General features: G+C 40.4%; 1 protein-coding gene across 1 annotated transcript in view; it reads right to left on the bottom strand.

Moving 5' to 3' along the window:
- Window positions 1-18,790, bottom strand: part of LOC134672810 (S-adenosylmethionine decarboxylase proenzyme) — a 71,948-nt gene that overhangs the window by 5,397 nt on the left and 47,761 nt on the right. The gene's annotated exons all lie outside the window — the stretch shown is intronic.

Raw genomic sequence — 18,790 nt, 5'->3', positions numbered from 1 at the left:
GGCTCTTGCGAGCGAGTGTCCCCAGAGGGGTTCCCAAATCAAATGTGCCTATCATTCTCGAATGATCTCCAATATGGAGTCCCTGAGAGCCCTATTAACAAAAGGTAGGGTGGCAGTCCCTTGAAGACACAAATCCCACGAAAATTCTGTCTGAATTATTTAGACAATATCACTCCTGAGCCTAAGAAATATATTTTTACCATTTAATCTAATATTGTTTCATTCCAGAGCCACTTTGTAAGTCTGTAATTTCTATGTTTTGTTTTAAATCGAAATTGTTTTTTTATCTTATAAATCCTACCTACTTCATACAAAGTTTTCCTGCAGTGACAACATAAATATCTCAAGTTTTAATTATTTTTAGTCATATGACAACCCCGACAACAGATAAGCATCGAGAGGTGCATCTGAATGCAACAGATTATGCATAGAAATGCAATCAATGAGGTTTGTTTTGGACACCGTTAAAAACGTTGAAATAAGAAGAGGTATTTTTCTTTTAATTATCAATCGACCCAAAATATTTATTTCAAATTTAGAAAAATGTACTACGTTACAATACCCCCCTCCCCGATTTTAAGGTTCAACGTAGGTGAACCGCTCGCTGTCCTCAGCGATTCGGATCCTACAAATAAGTTTATTGGACCAGACCAACAACACGCCAAAGGCAAGAAAACTAACCTAATAAACAAGCTAATCAAATTGAACAAAAATCTAACGCGGCTTCGAGATTTTGTCCAACAGGAGTCTAAGGACTCTACTCTATATATCTTGAAAAAAAATCTATCGTTTCCACAAACATGGAACAACCGAATCTAAAAACAAACGACCAAAAAAGAAAATCTCGAACCCACGTTAACATACGGAAGGTGAAAAAAAACTATGCGGCCATCTGCGCAACACATAGAAAAAAACCTCCGTTATACCTTACAAACCAGTGAACAAACCGTTGGCCTTCTCAGCACAACGCGGAAAAAGCTTGTTGTACTGAGAAAGCCAATTCCAACCGCCAGGACCGATATTCAGCATTCATCAGTATAAACTCTCCTTGTCCGGGCAAAATGATGAAGTCTGGGCAATAAACCATCACCCGACTCCAACAACCATAAATCCAAACCGGAAAACAATCCAACAAAATCTAAGTTTCAAACCATCAAAGTTGCTAAATTGAGTTTTAATCTCTACCTAAAAAATTTGTCCCCGACTGACTTGTCGGAGGAAACGAAACGTCCCAAATCATGTTGCACAACACCCCCAAAAAAAACACGGTATACCTAAACAAAACGAGGTACGGCAACATGCGAAATAGTACTATAAAAAAAATCATTAGGACTTACGCCTAACGACACGTGATTTAAAAAAAATATACGCTAAGTTAAAAATACAAAGTACTATTTCGATGTTTGTCGGGTATGGTAAGTACCGGACAAAGCGTAACAATGCGTTACCATTTGGTCATATTAAAGATAGCTCCGATGTTGGGGTTGAGAGGTACCTAGCAGGTGAGTGGTTTGTCGTCCTTGGCGGCACGACGACTGGTACAAGACGAGTGATCGTGCGTCCAAGGATAACTTTTCCAAACTCTAAAACCATACTAAGTCCTATAGTCCAAATCGCTCTGAGACTGAGCACAGCTTCGATCGCGCCTAACATACATCACGCACTAACAAATTCAACCATTCATCGCCCATGCAAAAATAATAACGTAACAGTTTTACTGTTCGCCACGTTCCGAACAAAATTCGTGAATTAAATATTTACCGAATATTTAACACTACTAACGATCTCAACCGTTTTTGTTATGTTATGAGAGGTAGGTGATAGTGGTTGTCAACCCTGGCGGCAAGACGACAAGCCTTAAGAGACTCGGGGTCTTGCGTCCAGAGATAACTTCCACCTCAAAACCTAACTTCCATTTCCTACTTAAAATCTTTAATATGCCACGACCCAATTGGGTGACCGTCTAGCCTTTCAAGCTCATAAACCAAAGGAGATAAAACCTTTTTAACTCTGCACGGTTCATACTTAGGTGCGAGTTTTGACATAACAAACTTAGAGGCGTCACTTTGCGTATAAGTACGCTTGTGAACAATGTCCCCTACTGAAAACTTCGCCTCTCGGCGTCTCAAATTGTAATATTTGGCATTTGTTTCATGTGCTTGCAGCATACGTAACCTAACCTGCTCAAAAATGTCTCTCATACAACCAAATTCGCCTGCATACTCCTCTCTAGGCATACCCACATCGTACTGTTTATCAGTATCTTTATAAAACGAGCCGTTAATGACGGGTTCCCTAGCGTGCACTAAAAAGAAAGGAGAATACCCGGTGGTCTCACTTACTGCACTGTTTATCGCAAACCTGATTTGGTGCAGCTTTTCGTCCCATGTACGGTGATTGTCCTTTACGTAAGACGCTACGGCGGTCATCACTACCTTATTATAACGCTCGACTAAATTTACCTGCGGAGTATAGCGCGGGCCATAAAAAATGTTAGGTACGTTGTAGCGTTTCAATAACTGCTTAAACTCTGATCCCGTGAATTGCGTTCCATTGTCTGCAATCACGGTTTCAGGCACGCCATGTTCCAAAATGACATGGTTTTCAAAATGCTTCGCCACCAAAGCGCTAGTAGCGCGGCGAAGTGGAAATAACAGTGTGTGTTTAGAAAAGCAACATGTAACAACAAATAAAAATGTATAACCTGCGCGAGAGCGCGGCAGTGGACCGACGAGATCTATACTAACTACCAACCATGGTCGTCGACATACCTTTGGCTGTCCCATGAGGCCTGCAGTCGGTTTCTGCGAATGCTTGTACGCTGCACAGACATCGCACGCTTTTACGAACTCGACTACATCCTTATACATACCGGGCCAAAAGTAGGTCAACGCCAACCGGCGATGAGTTTTAAAAACACCTAAATGCGCAGCAGTTGCTTCGCAATGATTTTGCTGCAAAACTCTCTTACGATCACACTTCTTCACCACTTCCTTCCAATCGAACTCTCGCAACAAATTATACTTTGACTTTGAAAGTCTAAAAAGTTTCCCGTCTTTTAAACAAAAATTTGGAAAATTTGCGGGAAAAGATCTACAACCATTGAAGATCTTATCATACCATTCATCTGGCTCAACGTCATCATTTGTCACGTTTATTGCATCTACTTGCATGAGTCTTGACAGTGCGTCAGGCACAACGTTAAGCGATCCCTTTCTGTGCTCAATCTCAAAGTCGAATTGAGACAGTCTGCAACCCCAACGAGCTAACCTCCCTGACGGGTTTTCAAGATTCATGAACCATTTGAGTGACGCGTGATCCGTGATCACTTTAAACTTACGTGAGCCTAAATATGCCTGAAATTTCTCAACTGAAAATATGACCGCAAGAGCCTCCCTTTCAGTGGCGCTGTAATTTCGCTCACTTTTGTTTAGGGCGCGGCTAACGTATGCGATCGGATGCTCAACCCCCTGGATGGTCTGGGAAAGCATTCCACCGATTCCGTATGAAGACGCATCACAATGTACTGAAAATTCTTTTTCAAAATCCGGTACCGCCAAAATGGGTGCCGTCACTAGAGCGTTCTTCAAAATTTTAAATGCTTCCTCTGCTTCCGCAGACCACTCGAAAGGTGGCGCCTTCTTGCCCTGTGACGTAAGTTTATTCAAAGGAGCGGCTATCGATGCGAAATTTCGGATAAACCGTCGATACCAGGAACACGTTCCTAAGAATGCCCTTACGTCACGCGCATTCGTGGGTGTGGGGAAGTTTAGAACGGCAGAAACCTTGTCAGGATCAGTACGCAACCCGAACTCGTCCACGACGTAACCGAGGTATTTTATGGACTGCCTGAAAAACTTAGATTTCTCGAAATTAATTGTCAAATTCGCCTTTTCCAACTTCGCCAACACACGATTTAGCAAAAGCAAGTGCGTCTGAAAATCTGATGAGCAAATAACGATGTCATCGATGTAACAAAAAGCTAAACCGGTTTCGATGTCACCTGTCAAATTGTGATCAATAAGGCTGTCCATCAGCCTCTGCTGACGCGCAGATGCGCCGCAGAGACCAAAAGGCATGACCTTGAACTTAAACATTCCACGACCGGGCACGCAAAAACTTGTCTTTTCCTGTGATGTTTCAGCTAACGGGATCTGCCAGAATGAGGAACTTAAATCAATCGAGGTCAGGTATTTCGCTTCCTTCAAACTGTCCAAAATCTGGGGTATATACGGAATGGAATACGAATCTCCCTTTGTGACCGCATTTAATTTCCTGCAATCTAAACAAAATCGCCAATCACCGTTAGGTTTTCTAACTAAAAGAGCCGGGTTATTCCACGGACTCTCACAGGGTGTAACTACGTCCAATTTTAACATGCGGTCTAACTCGGAGGCTAAAGCAGCGCGTTTTTCCGGCGATAACGGGTACTGTTTCGTTTTGATGGGCGTGGCATCACCAGTATCGATAACATGCTCCGTCAAGCTGGTTCTGCCAAGCCCCTTCTCCTCGAACGAAATGTTTTTAAATTTCCCTACGACGGTGTCCGCGAGTTCCCTCTCGGCCGCAGTTAAATGCTCGTAAGACCGAATCGTGTGTACTTGTTCTGCACTTAAACCGTTACAACTAAAATAATTTTCAGGTGGAGTCATGTGTTCCGCATTTTTTAAACATTCAGGCAATAAATCAAAAGCTTTCCAAAAATCATACCCTAAAATAACGTAATTTACGATCGAGGGTATTACTACAAACTTTATTACTTTCGTAGTATTTTCAAACGTAACCGGGACAAAAATGTACCCAATCGACTCGCAATTTACTCCATTTGCGACCCTACACGAACTAGAGTACGCTTCCTGAAATGTAAAACCAAATTTGACAAAATCTAAATGTGCATTGTTCCCTAAAACTGACAATGCTGAACCACTATCGGCCAATCCATAAATCTCAAAATCATTCGCTTTAAATTTCAAATATGGTCTAATATCATCTTTATTTGGAGCAAACAGAATCGTAGCAATCGAACTAGCATTTTTATTTTGTTCAATCGATTTAAACTTTAATCGATTCGATTGACACTTGCTACGATTCAACCTTAGGCGTTTTTTGACTGTTGTTGCATTGGTTTTGTAACGTTACCCTTCTGACAGATTTCACATTCCGATCTGATTGTGTTTGCTTTGCCACAGCCAAAACAGCTATACGAATTTAATTTAGGCTTTTCTTTACACAATTTAAAATTATGATCCGGTTTACCACATTTGTAACAAACTCCACGATGTGGTTTCGAAAACTTCGCGTCCGAAAACCTTGGTTGCTGTTTTCGCTGTGAAAAGGAACTATCCGACTTGGTCGCGAAGCTTGAGCTTTGTTTAGCAGCGATGGCATTCACCTGAGGTTGCTTGGCACTGGAGCCTTTATAAACATGATCACGACAAAGTGTATGCTCGCTGACCTTGGGCGGTTCTACAAATAATTTCGCCCTTTGCTGTGAAAACTCAACCTTGCGACAATAAGCCTTCAGTTCGGCGACCGAACTAATATCTACCAATGCCAACTGCTGAGTAAAATGTGGGCGAATGTTGTGCAACAAGATGTCCAGTTTCGCCTCCTCCGGTAAGTCTGATTTCAACCTAGCAAACATGCCAGACATTACCGCAAAATACAAGTGGATGGGTTCGTTTTCCCCCTGCGTTCTAGCTTGAATTTCCTGTCTCAGCCTAAAATCATAGTCACCGGGGACAAACTCATCCAACAAAAGTGACTTTAAATCCTGCCAACTTGAAACCGAACCCTTGACACCTCTGAACCACAACAATGCCGAGTCTACAAATAAATGTGGTGCCGCCCTAAATAGTTTGGCATCTGAAACCCCGTTTGCTTCCTTAAGCTCTTCCACACGCTCCAAAAATGAGCGCGGGTCTGTTAAACCATTAAATTTAACCTGCCATTTTGAAATATTCAAATCACTAGAGCACTGAACCTGCATTTCCCTAATACCGCTTGTTAACATTTCAGAATTATTGCCGGAGACCAAAGGATTTGGATTTGAAACCTCTGCGCTGCCGCTGGGTGCTGCTGGACTTGAACCTGGACCCTCAATCTTCGCCAATAAACTCTCAAGCTTGGATTGCAAACTAGTCTTCAGTTCTAGCAATGTCTGGTTGCGTTCCGGCTGAACCCTAGCCAGACGATGATAAATATGGTACCCGAGGGCTTTAACGCGACTTAAAGAATACCTCTCCTTTGTCTCACAATATTTGTCAACAATGGAAGCCAAATCGATCACTTTCTCCGAGACAATGCCTAGCTCCGACTCCGCTGACAGTTCAGTCTCCACTATGTCCTCGCTAGGCGCTTCTAAAATAAGAGACCTAAGTTGCTTTCTCAAAGCGTCAACCGTGGTTGCAGGAGTTTCCGACCGAATTTGAACCTCATAAATCAACTCATCCTTCAAAAGACTGTGAAATTGAATGCTGCGCTCCATTTTTAACTAGTGTATAAACTACTGTATTGAAAATTCTGGTATTAACAATATGTATTGTATGTATGACTGTATCACTATGTTGTTTTCTAACAAGATTAAATAATATTAAATAGTGTACTATTTTCTTTAAACCAATCTTAATCTACAAATAATGTAACTGTAATCCTTAATGAGTAAAGTATTTTTTCTACCGAAAATAATTTCTAACTGACAGGTGTACACTTTCAAACGTCAACTTTCTTTTTAAATTTGCAAAGTGAAAGCTACTATGAAATTGGTTCCAAACAATACCACAAACTTCCAAGAAAGTAATATTTCCAACAAAATCCAATACCGTTTACTTTAAATATGTAACAATGAGTTGACACTAAAGAAATTTAAGGGAAATGTAAGCAAATACTATAAATTAATTGTTATTTCTCAAATTCGAATATCTTTGTAATAAGTCCGTACTACAAAAGAATGCACAAAAACCTTTTTAAATTTCAATTTTTACGCTTAAAAACAACCAAATTTAAAACAAATGTCGAAATTAAATCTTAATATCTAAAATGAGTGAAATTTCCTAGCATGTGCTTGGTGCAAAGTACAAAACCACGTTATTTTTTACGGTTGGCAATAACCTCAAAAATCAAAAAATTGCTTGTCACTTTCTCTTCCAAAAAACATCAAATAAATTGCAGCAAACCAGCAAGATTGCAATCAAATCTTCAAATTACTATATCTAAAGACTATTTAATGAATAAAGAGCAACCAAGACTAAACAAAAAGGTGAGTAACACAGTAAATATTTCACAACTTTCCTGGTACATGAAATTTCACAAGATTCCTTTAGCAAGTTTATACCCAGGGCGCCAGTGAAACGTGCTATTTTAAAGGGGTTAAATAAAATTGCAAAGCTCCGGCTTGTTCAAAGAAAGCTATAGCACGTTAGCACAAAAACAATGAAATTAAAACAGTAAAAAATGTGGTGTCTAAAATTGCTTGCTAGAGGAACCTAATTTGGGAGATGAAAAAGCGAACACAAATTATATTATAGAAACTTTATTAATCCTAAGATCTTGCCAGTGGTAAGTTAGTGATTTAATCCTAACCTGCGAATCTGTGTGAACCTTTAACTTGATTTGACGACACCTAATTTTAGAACTTAGCTCAGTGGAAAGCTGGGCCGCTTAATAGGTCCAGAATAAAGCTTCACACAGAATTCTACTTATTTAAGAACTAATTTATTTTAATACTAAATAACTATGTACCAGGATTTTCAAATGTCTTTATCTTACTTTAGTGGTTGCTCAAAATTCTAAATTTACTCTAACTTTGCAGCTGGCGCTGATGCCTTACTAAATTAAATCATGGAAAGGACCGACCTCAGAATTTAAACGTTCCTCAGATGCAGCGGGGTGACAGGCTGCTTTCCCCGGTGAAGCTTGATGCTGAGCGGTGACGTAGAGCTCAGGGGCCGCGCACGTGGTACCAAAATGACGTGGCCGAGGCAGATGGCGTGCTTAAATTCCTCGCTCCAGGAGGTCTCCAAAACTAAATTGACTTCTAGGATTTTGAAGCTTTTGAGATAAATTACTCAACGCATGAAATAAATGAATGAATCAATGAATGAATAAATCCCGGCTCCTGAAAACCGAGAAAAGGTTATATTAGCCTACGCCCTTTATGGCCGCTAGAAAAGAGATGAAACCATTTGAAATTTGGCTCACCGCACTGGTAGCTGCTAAGCCTTCTGGCGGAGCGCTCCCTTCCCTCGAGCAGGAGTCTCTCTGCAAAGAACCAAAATCTGGTTAAGAACAAACCCACAACGTCTCGCGCCATTGTGGAGTTGATCACCACGAAATTTAATTTCTACTCACTCAGTGGAGCTTCCGAAGGACTCAAGCCGTTTCCATCTTTCAGACCACCATGCCGAAAGTGTGGTCTTCCCACAAATTGGGCTCTTGCGAGCGAGTGTCCCCAGAGGGGTTCCCAAATCAAATGTGCCTATCATTCTCGAATGATCTCCAATATGGAGTCCCTGAGAGCCCTATTAACAAAAGGTAGGGTGGCAGTCCCTTGAAGACACAAATCCCACGAAAATTCTGTCTGAATTATTTAGACAATATCACTCCTGAGCCTAAGAAATATATTTTTACCATTTAATCTAATATTGTTTCATTACAGAGCCACTTTGTAAGTCTGTAATTTCTATGTTTTGTTTTAAATCGAAATTGTTTTTTTATCTTATAAATCCTACCTACTTCATACAAAGTTTTCCTGCAGTGACAACATAAATATCTCAAGTTTTAATTATTTTTAGTCATATGACAACCCCGACAACAGATAAGCATCGAGAGGTGCATCTGAATGCAACAGATTATGCATAGAAATGCAATCAATGAGGTTTGTTTTGGACACCGTTAAAAACGTTGAAATAAGAAGAGGTATTTTTCTTTTAATTATCAATCGACCCAAAATATTTATTTCAAATTTAGAAAAATGTACTACGTTACAATACCCCCCTCCCCGATTTTAAGGTTCAACGTAGGTGAACCGCTCGCTGTCCTCAGCGATTCGGATCCTACAAATAAGTTTATTGGACCAGACCAACAACACGCCAAAGGCAAGAAAACTAACCTAATAAACAAGCTAATCAAATTGAACAAAAATCTAACGCGGCTTCGAGATTTTGTCCAACAGGAGTCTAAGGACTCTACTCTATATATCTTGAAAAAAAATCTATCGTTTCCACAAACATGGAACAACCGAATCTAAAAACAAACGACCAAAAAAGAAAATCTCGAACCCACGTTAACATACGGAAGGTGAAAAAAAACTATGCGGCCATCTGCGCAACACATAGAAAAAAACCTCCGTTATACCTTACAAACCAGTGAACAAACCGTTGGCCTTCTCAGCACAACGCGGAAAAAGCTTGTTGTACTGAGAAAGCCAATTCCAACCGCCAGGACCGATATTCAGCATTCATCAGTATAAACTCTCCTTGTCCGGGCAAAATGATGAAGTCTGGGCAATAAACCATCACCCGACTCCAACAACCATAAATCCAAACCGGAAAACAATCCAACAAAATCTAAGTTTCAAACCATCAAAGTTGCTAAATTGAGTTTTAATCTCTACCTAAAAAATTTGTCCCCGACTGACTTGTCGGAGGAAACGAAACGTCCCAAATCATGTTGCACAACACCCCCAAAAAAAACACGGTATACCTAAACAAAACGAGGTACGGCAACATGCGAAATAGTACTATAAAAAAAATCATTAGGACTTACGCCTAACGACACGTGATTTAAAAAAAATATACGCTAAGTTAAAAATACAAAGTACTATTTCGATGTTTGTCGGGTATGGTAAGTACCGGACAAAGCGTAACAATGCGTTACCATTTGGTCATATTAAAGATAGCTCCGATGTTGGGGTTGAGAGGTACCTAGCAGGTGAGTGGTTTGTCGTCCTTGGCGGCACGACGACTGGTACAAGACGAGTGATCGTGCGTCCAAGGATAACTTTTCCAAACTCTAAAACCATACTAAGTCCTATAGTCCAAATCGCTCTGAGACTGAGCACAGCTTCGATCGCGCCTAACATACATCACGCACTAACAAATTCAACCATTCATCGCCCATGCAAAAATAATAACGTAACAGTTTTACTGTTCGCCACGTTCCGAACAAAATTCGTGAATTAAATATTTACCGAATATTTAACACTACTAACGATCTCAACCGTTTTTGTTATGTTATGAGAGGTAGGTGATAGTGGTTGTCAACCCTGGCGGCAAGACGACAAGCCTTAAGAGACTCGGGGTCTTGCGTCCAGAGATAACTTCCACCTCAAAACCTAACTTCCATTTCCTACTTAAAATCTTTAATATGCCACGACCCAATTGGGTGACCGTCTAGCCTTTCAAGCTCATAAACCAAAGGAGATAAAACCTTTTTAACTCTGCACGGTTCATACTTAGGTGCGAGTTTTGACATAACAAACTTAGAGGCGTCACTTTGCGTATAAGTACGCTTGTGAACAATGTCCCCTACTGAAAACTTCGCCTCTCGGCGTCTCAAATTGTAATATTTGGCATTTGTTTCATGTGCTTGCAGCATACGTAACCTAACCTGCTCAAAAATGTCTCTCATACAACCAAATTCGCCTGCATACTCCTCTCTAGGCATACCCACATCGTACTGTTTATCAGTATCTTTATAAAACGAGCCGTTAATGACGGGTTCCCTAGCGTGCACTAAAAAGAAAGGAGAATACCCGGTGGTCTCACTTACTGCACTGTTTATCGCAAACCTGATTTGGTGCAGCTTTTCGTCCCATGTACGGTGATTGTCCTTTACGTAAGACGCTACGGCGGTCATCACTACCTTATTATAACGCTCGACTAAATTTACCTGCGGAGTATAGCGCGGGCCATAAAAAATGTTAGGTACGTTGTAGCGTTTCAATAACTGCTTAAACTCTGATCCCGTGAATTGCGTTCCATTGTCTGCAATCACGGTTTCAGGCACGCCATGTTCCAAAATGACATGGTTTTCAAAATGCTTCGCCACCAAAGCGCTAGTAGCGCGGCGAAGTGGAAATAACAGTGTGTGTTTAGAAAAGCAACATGTAACAACAAATAAAAATGTATAACCTGCGCGAGAGCGCGGCAGTGGACCGACGAGATCTATACTAACTACCAACCATGGTCGTCGACATACCTTTGGCTGTCCCATGAGGCCTGCAGTCGGTTTCTGCGAATGCTTGTACGCTGCACAGACATCGCACGCTTTTACGAACTCGACTACATCCTTATACATACCGGGCCAAAAGTAGGTCAACGCCAACCGGCGATGAGTTTTAAAAACACCTAAATGCGCAGCAGTTGCTTCGCAATGATTTTGCTGCAAAACTCTCTTACGATCACACTTCTTCACCACTTCCTTCCAATCGAACTCTCGCAACAAATTATACTTTGACTTTGAAAGTCTAAAAAGTTTCCCGTCTTTTAAACAAAAATTTGGAAAATTTGCGGGAAAAGATCTACAACCATTGAAGATCTTATCATACCATTCATCTGGCTCAACGTCATCATTTGTCACGTTTATTGCATCTACTTGCATGAGTCTTGACAGTGCGTCAGGCACAACGTTAAGCGATCCCTTTCTGTGCTCAATCTCAAAGTCGAATTGAGACAGTCTGCAACCCCAACGAGCTAACCTCCCTGACGGGTTTTCAAGATTCATGAACCATTTGAGTGACGCGTGATCCGTGATCACTTTAAACTTACGTGAGCCTAAATATGCCTGAAATTTCTCAACTGAAAATATGACCGCAAGAGCCTCCCTTTCAGTGGCGCTGTAATTTCGCTCACTTTTGTTTAGGGCGCGGCTAACGTATGCGATCGGATGCTCAACCCCCTGGATGGTCTGGGAAAGCATTCCACCGATTCCGTATGAAGACGCATCACAATGTACTGAAAATTCTTTTTCAAAATCCGGTACCGCCAAAATGGGTGCCGTCACTAGAGCGTTCTTCAAAATTTTAAATGCTTCCTCTGCTTCCGCAGACCACTCGAAAGGTGGCGCCTTCTTGCCCTGTGACGTAAGTTTATTCAAAGGAGCGGCTATCGATGCGAAATTTCGGATAAACCGTCGATACCAGGAACACGTTCCTAAGAATGCCCTTACGTCACGCGCATTCGTGGGTGTGGGGAAGTTTAGAACGGCAGAAACCTTGTCAGGATCAGTACGCAACCCGAACTCGTCCACGACGTAACCGAGGTATTTTATGGACTGCCTGAAAAACTTAGATTTCTCGAAATTAATTGTCAAATTCGCCTTTTCCAACTTCGCCAACACACGATTTAGCAAAAGCAAGTGCGTCTGAAAATCTGATGAGCAAATAACGATGTCATCGATGTAACAAAAAGCTAAACCGGTTTCGATGTCACCTGTCAAATTGTGATCAATAAGGCTGTCCATCAGCCTCTGCTGACGCGCAGATGCGCCGCAGAGACCAAAAGGCATGACCTTGAACTTAAACATTCCACGACCGGGCACGCAAAAACTTGTCTTTTCCTGTGATGTTTCAGCTAACGGGATCTGCCAGAATGAGGAACTTAAATCAATCGAGGTCAGGTATTTCGCTTCCTTCAAACTGTCCAAAATCTGGGGTATATACGGAATGGAATACGAATCTCCCTTTGTGACCGCATTTAATTTCCTGCAATCTAAACAAAATCGCCAATCACCGTTAGGTTTTCTAACTAAAAGAGCCGGGTTATTCCACGGACTCTCACAGGGTGTAACTACGTCCAATTTTAACATGCGGTCTAACTCGGAGGCTAAAGCAGCGCGTTTTTCCGGCGATAACGGGTACTGTTTCGTTTTGATGGGCGTGGCATCACCAGTATCGATAACATGCTCCGTCAAGCTGGTTCTGCCAAGCCCCTTCTCCTCGAACGAAATGTTTTTAAATTTCCCTACGACGGTGTCCGCGAGTTCCCTCTCGGCCGCAGTTAAATGCTCGTAAGACCGAATCGTGTGTACTTGTTCTGCACTTAAACCGTTACAACTAAAATAATTTTCAGGTGGAGTCATGTGTTCCGCATTTTTTAAACATTCAGGCAATAAATCAAAAGCTTTCCAAAAATCATACCCTAAAATAACGTAATTTACGATCGAGGGTATTACTACAAACTTTATTACTTTCGTAGTATTTTCAAACGTAACCGGGACAAAAATGTACCCAATCGACTCGCAATTTACTCCATTTGCGACCCTACACGAACTAGAGTACGCTTCCTGAAATGTAAAACCAAATTTGACAAAATCTAAATGTGCATTGTTCCCTAAAACTGACAATGCTGAACCACTATCGGCCAATCCATAAATCTCAAAATCATTCGCTTTAAATTTCAAATATGGTCTAATATCATCTTTATTTGGAGCAAACAGAATCGTAGCAATCGAACTAGCATTTTTATTTTGTTCAATCGATTTAAACTTTAATCGATTCGATTGACACTTGCTACGATTCAACCTTAGGCGTTTTTTGACTGTTGTTGCATTGGTTTTGTAACGTTACCCTTCTGACAGATTTCACATTCCGATCTGATTGTGTTTGCTTTGCCACAGCCAAAACAGCTATACGAATTTAATTTAGGCTTTTCTTTACACAATTTAAAATTATGATCCGGTTTACCACATTTGTAACAAACTCCACGATGTGGTTTCGAAAACTTCGCGTCCGAAAACCTTGGTTGCTGTTTTCGCTGTGAAAAGGAACTATCCGACTTGGTCGCGAAGCTTGAGCTTTGTTTAGCAGCGATGGCATTCACCTGAGGTTGCTTGGCACTGGAGCCTTTATAAACATGATCACGACAAAGTGTATGCTCGCTGACCTTGGGCGGTTCTACAAATAATTTCGCCCTTTGCTGTGAAAACTCAACCTTGCGACAATAAGCCTTCAGTTCGGCGACCGAACTAATATCTACCAATGCCAACTGCTGAGTAAAATGTGGGCGAATGTTGTGCAACAAGATGTCCAGTTTCGCCTCCTCCGGTAAGTCTGATTTCAACCTAGCAAACATGCCAGACATTACCGCAAAATACAAGTGGATGGGTTCGTTTTCCCCCTGCGTTCTAGCTTGAATTTCCTGTCTCAGCCTAAAATCATAGTCACCGGGGACAAACTCATCCAACAAAAGTGACTTTAAATCCTGCCAACTTGAAACCGAACCCTTGACACCTCTGAACCACAACAATGCCGAGTCTACAAATAAATGTGGTGCCGCCCTAAATAGTTTGGCATCTGAAACCCCGTTTGCTTCCTTAAGCTCTTCCACACGCTCCAAAAATGAGCGCGGGTCTGTTAAACCATTAAATTTAACCTGCCATTTTGAAATATTCAAATCACTAGAGCACTGAACCTGCATTTCCCTAATACCGCTTGTTAACATTTCAGAATTATTGCCGGAGACCAAAGGATTTGGATTTGAAACCTCTGCGCTGCCGCTGGGTGCTGCTGGACTTGAACCTGGACCCTCAATCTTCGCCAATAAACTCTCAAGCTTGGATTGCAAACTAGTCTTCAGTTCTAGCAATGTCTGGTTGCGTTCCGGCTGAACCCTAGCCAGACGATGATAAATATGGTACCCGAGGGCTTTAACGCGACTTAAAGAATACCTCTCCTTTGTCTCACAATATTTGTCAACAATGGAAGCCAAATCGATCACTTTCTCCGAGACAATGCCTAGCTCCGACTCCGCTGACAGTTCAGTCTCCACTATGTCCTCGCTAGGCGCTTCTAAAATAAGAGACCTAAGTTGCTTTCTCAAAGCGTCAACCGTGGTTGCAGGAGTTTCCGACCGAATTTGAACCTCATAAATCAACTCATCCTTCAAAAGACTGTGAAATTGAATGCTGCGCTCCATTTTTAACTAGTGTATAAACTACTGTATTGAAAATTCTGGTATTAACAATATGTATTGTATGTATGACTGTATCACTATGTTGTTTTCTAACAAGATTAAATAATATTAAATAGTGTACTATTTTCTTTAAACCAATCTTAATCTACAAATAATGTAACTGTAATCCTTAATGAGTAAAGTATTTTTTCTACCGAAAATAATTTCTAACTGACAGGTGTACACTTTCAAACGTCAACTTTCTTTTTAAATTTGCAAAGTGAAAGCTACTATGAAATTGGTTCCAAACAATACCACAAACTTCCAAGAAAGTAATATTTCCAACAAAATCCAATACCGTTTACTTTAAATATGTAACAATGAGTTGACACTAAAGAAATTTAAGGGAAATGTAAGCAAATACTATAAATTAATTGTTATTTCTCAAATTCGAATATCTTTGTAATAAGTCCGTACTACAAAAGAATGCACAAAAACCTTTTTAAATTTCAATTTTTACGCTTAAAAACAACCAAATTTAAAACAAATGTCGAAATTAAATCTTAATATCTAAAATGAGTGAAATTTCCTAGCATGTGCTTGGTGCAAAGTACAAAACCACGTTATTTTTTACGGTTGGCAATAACCTCAAAAATCAAAAAATTGCTTGTCACTTTCTCTTCCAAAAAACATCAAATAAATTGCAGCAAACCAGCAAGATTGCAATCAAATCTTCAAATTACTATATCTAAAGACTATTTAATGAATAAAGAGCAACCAAGACTAAACAAAAAGGTGAGTAACACAGTAAATATTTCACAACTTTCCTGGTACATGAAATTTCACAAGATTCCTTTAGCAAGTTTATACCCAGGGCGCCAGTGAAACGTGCTATTTTAAAGGGGTTAAATAAAATTGCAAAGCTCCGGCTTGTTCAAAGAAAGCTATAGCACGTTAGCACAAAAACAATGAAATTAAAACAGTAAAAAATGTGGTGTCTAAAATTGCTTGCTAGAGGAACCTAATTTGGGAGATGAAAAAGCGAACACAAATTATATTATAGAAACTTTATTAATCCTAAGATCTTGCCAGTGGTAAGTTAGTGATTTAATCCTAACCTGCGAATCTGTGTGAACCTTTAACTTGATTTGACGACACCTAATTTTAGAACTTAGCTCAGTGGAAAGCTGGGCCGCTTAATAGGTCCAGAATAAAGCTTCACACAGAATTCTACTTATTTAAGAACTAATTTATTTTAATACTAAATAACTATGTACCAGGATTTTCAAATGTCTTTATCTTACTTTAGTGGTTGCTCAAAATTCTAAATTTACTCTAACTTTGCAGCTGGCGCTGATGCCTTACTAAATTAAATCATGGAAAGGACCGACCTCAGAATTTAAACGTTCCTCAGATGCAGCGGGGTGACAGGCTGCTTTCCCCGGTGAAGCTTGATGCTGAGCGGTGACGTAGAGCTCAGGGGCCGCGCACGTGGTACCAAAATGACGTGGCCGAGGCAGATGGCGTGCTTAAATTCCTCGCTCCAGGAGGTCTCCAAAACTAAATTGACTTCTAGGATTTTGAAGCTTTTGAGATAAATTACTCAACGCATGAAATAAATGAATGAATCAATGAATGAATAAATCCCGGCTCCTGAAAACCGAGAAAAGGTTATATTAGCCTACGCCCTTTATGGCCGCTAGAAAAGAGATGAAACCATTTGAAATTTGGCTCACCGCACTGGTAGCTGCTAAGCCTTCTGGCGGAGCGCTCCCTTCCCTCGAGCAGGAGTCTCTCTGCAAAGAACCAAAATCTGGTTAAGAACAAACCCACAACGTCTCGCGCCATTGTGGAGTTGATCACCACGAAATTTAATTTCTACTCACTCAGTGGAGCTTCCGAAGGACTCAAGCCGTTTCCATCTTTCAGACCACCATGCCGAAAGTGTGGTCTTCCCACAAATTGGGCTCTTGCGAGCGAGTGTCCCCAGAGGGGTTCCCAAATCAAATGTGCCTATCATTCTCGAATGATCTCCAATATGGAGTCCCTGAGAGCCCTATTAACAAAAGGTAGGGTGGCAGTCCCTTGAAGACACAAATCCCACGAAAATTCTGTCTGAATTATTTAGACAATATCACTCCTGAGCCTAAGAAATATATTTTTACCATTTAATCTAATATTGTTTCATTCCAGAGCCACTTTGTAAGTCTGTAATTTCTATGTTTTGTTTTAAATCGAAATTGTTTTTTTATCTTATAAATCCTACCTACTTCATACAAAGTTTTCCTGGAGTGACAACATAAATATCTCAAGTTTTAATTATTTTTAGTCATATGACAACCCCGACAACAGATAAGCATCGAGAGGTGCATCTGAATGCAACAGATTATGCATAGAAATGCAATCAATGAGGTTTGTTTTGGACACCGTTAAAAACGTTGAAATAAGAAGAGGTATTTTTCTTTTAATTATCAATCGACCCAAAATATTTATTTCAAATTTAGAAAAATGTACTACGTTACAATATCCGCTCTTGAAAGTTTATTTAGGGCTTTCAATTTTATCTTGATATCTACATTAGTGACGCTGCTAGACCGTGTTTGGTATCATTTTCGTATAAATCGAGGGTGCTGAATTCAGTTTTGGTATCACATTGACACCATTCCTAAGAAAAAACATATAAACTTTAAACAAATACCTTTTTTTTAAAATTTCTCTTCACGCTTAAACCGCTCAACCGATTTAATTGAAATTTGGTATACAGATATTTCGAGTCCCAAGACAGGACATAAGATACTTTTTATCTCAATAATCATCCTTTAAAGTTGTGAAATGGAGTATGGGGGGAATTCAACTTCGTCGACGAAACTGAATTCCTGAGGTTAAAACTGCTCAAGGTAAGGTTTGAAGTCATGTTTGGTATCACTTTCATCTAAATCACAGATGTATTCCGTCCTAATTTTCATCTAAACCGGTTCAGCGGTTATTGACTCCCCATACAAACTTCCACCCCACTTTTCACACCCTCAAAAGATGCTTTTGGTTATAAAAACTATCCTATGTCGTGTGTCGAGATTTAAACTATTTCTATACCAAATTTCAACGAAATTGGTTCAGCGGTTTAAGCCTGAAGAGGGATTTAAAAAAATATTTATTTTTAAATTTTGGTTTTACTTCGGAATGGTGTCAATGTGATACCATAAATGAATTCAGCACCCCCGATTTATACGAAAATGATACCAAACATGGCCTAACAGCTTCACTGACGTAGATATCAAGATAAAATTAAAATCCCTAAATAAACTTTCAAGAGCGGGTATCTCAAAAACTATTCATGATATCGAAAAACTTGACAGAATAAAACTTGTTACTAATTTTATCAGCTTTCGGTTTGTCTTAGTAGTCATGTCGCTAAGACGCAAAGTTTCCAAGATATCAATGAAAAACCGAAAAATTCGACCTTCTTACCCCCCTCTACCCCCCAGCAGCGGGGTTACAGCCGGGGACTTTTGATATGTTCACCTCCTAACTAGTCCAAACAAAGTTACGGAGTCAAAAATTGTGTTCCTAGCATTTCCCTCTACAACGTTTTTTGAGCATTCATTTCTTGACCTATAAGTACTTAACTACTTATTCACTACAGTGTGGAGTTTTGACCACTGCTGCAGCAGGGGGGAGTCCCACCTATCCAACAACGCTATCATGATACCGTTAGCGCTACTATACTATAGGTATGTTCGCATGTCTAGAAAGTGACCCCAGGGATCGTAAAACAGTTTATGAGGCCGTTTTGCTGTCTGAGGCCACGTACATACGCACTGTGATTGGAACCGCGAGGGCGTGTCATCATCTGGGTCCAGGTCGGACATGTGGATCTCGAGGGTCTGGTCTGGTTCAGG

This window comes from Cydia fagiglandana, chromosome 17, assembly GCF_963556715.1.
Source record: "Cydia fagiglandana chromosome 17, ilCydFagi1.1, whole genome shotgun sequence".
In the NCBI taxonomy this organism is placed as follows: Eukaryota; Metazoa; Arthropoda; class Insecta; order Lepidoptera; family Tortricidae; genus Cydia; species Cydia fagiglandana.
This window is presented reverse-complemented; position numbering and strand designations above follow the sequence as displayed.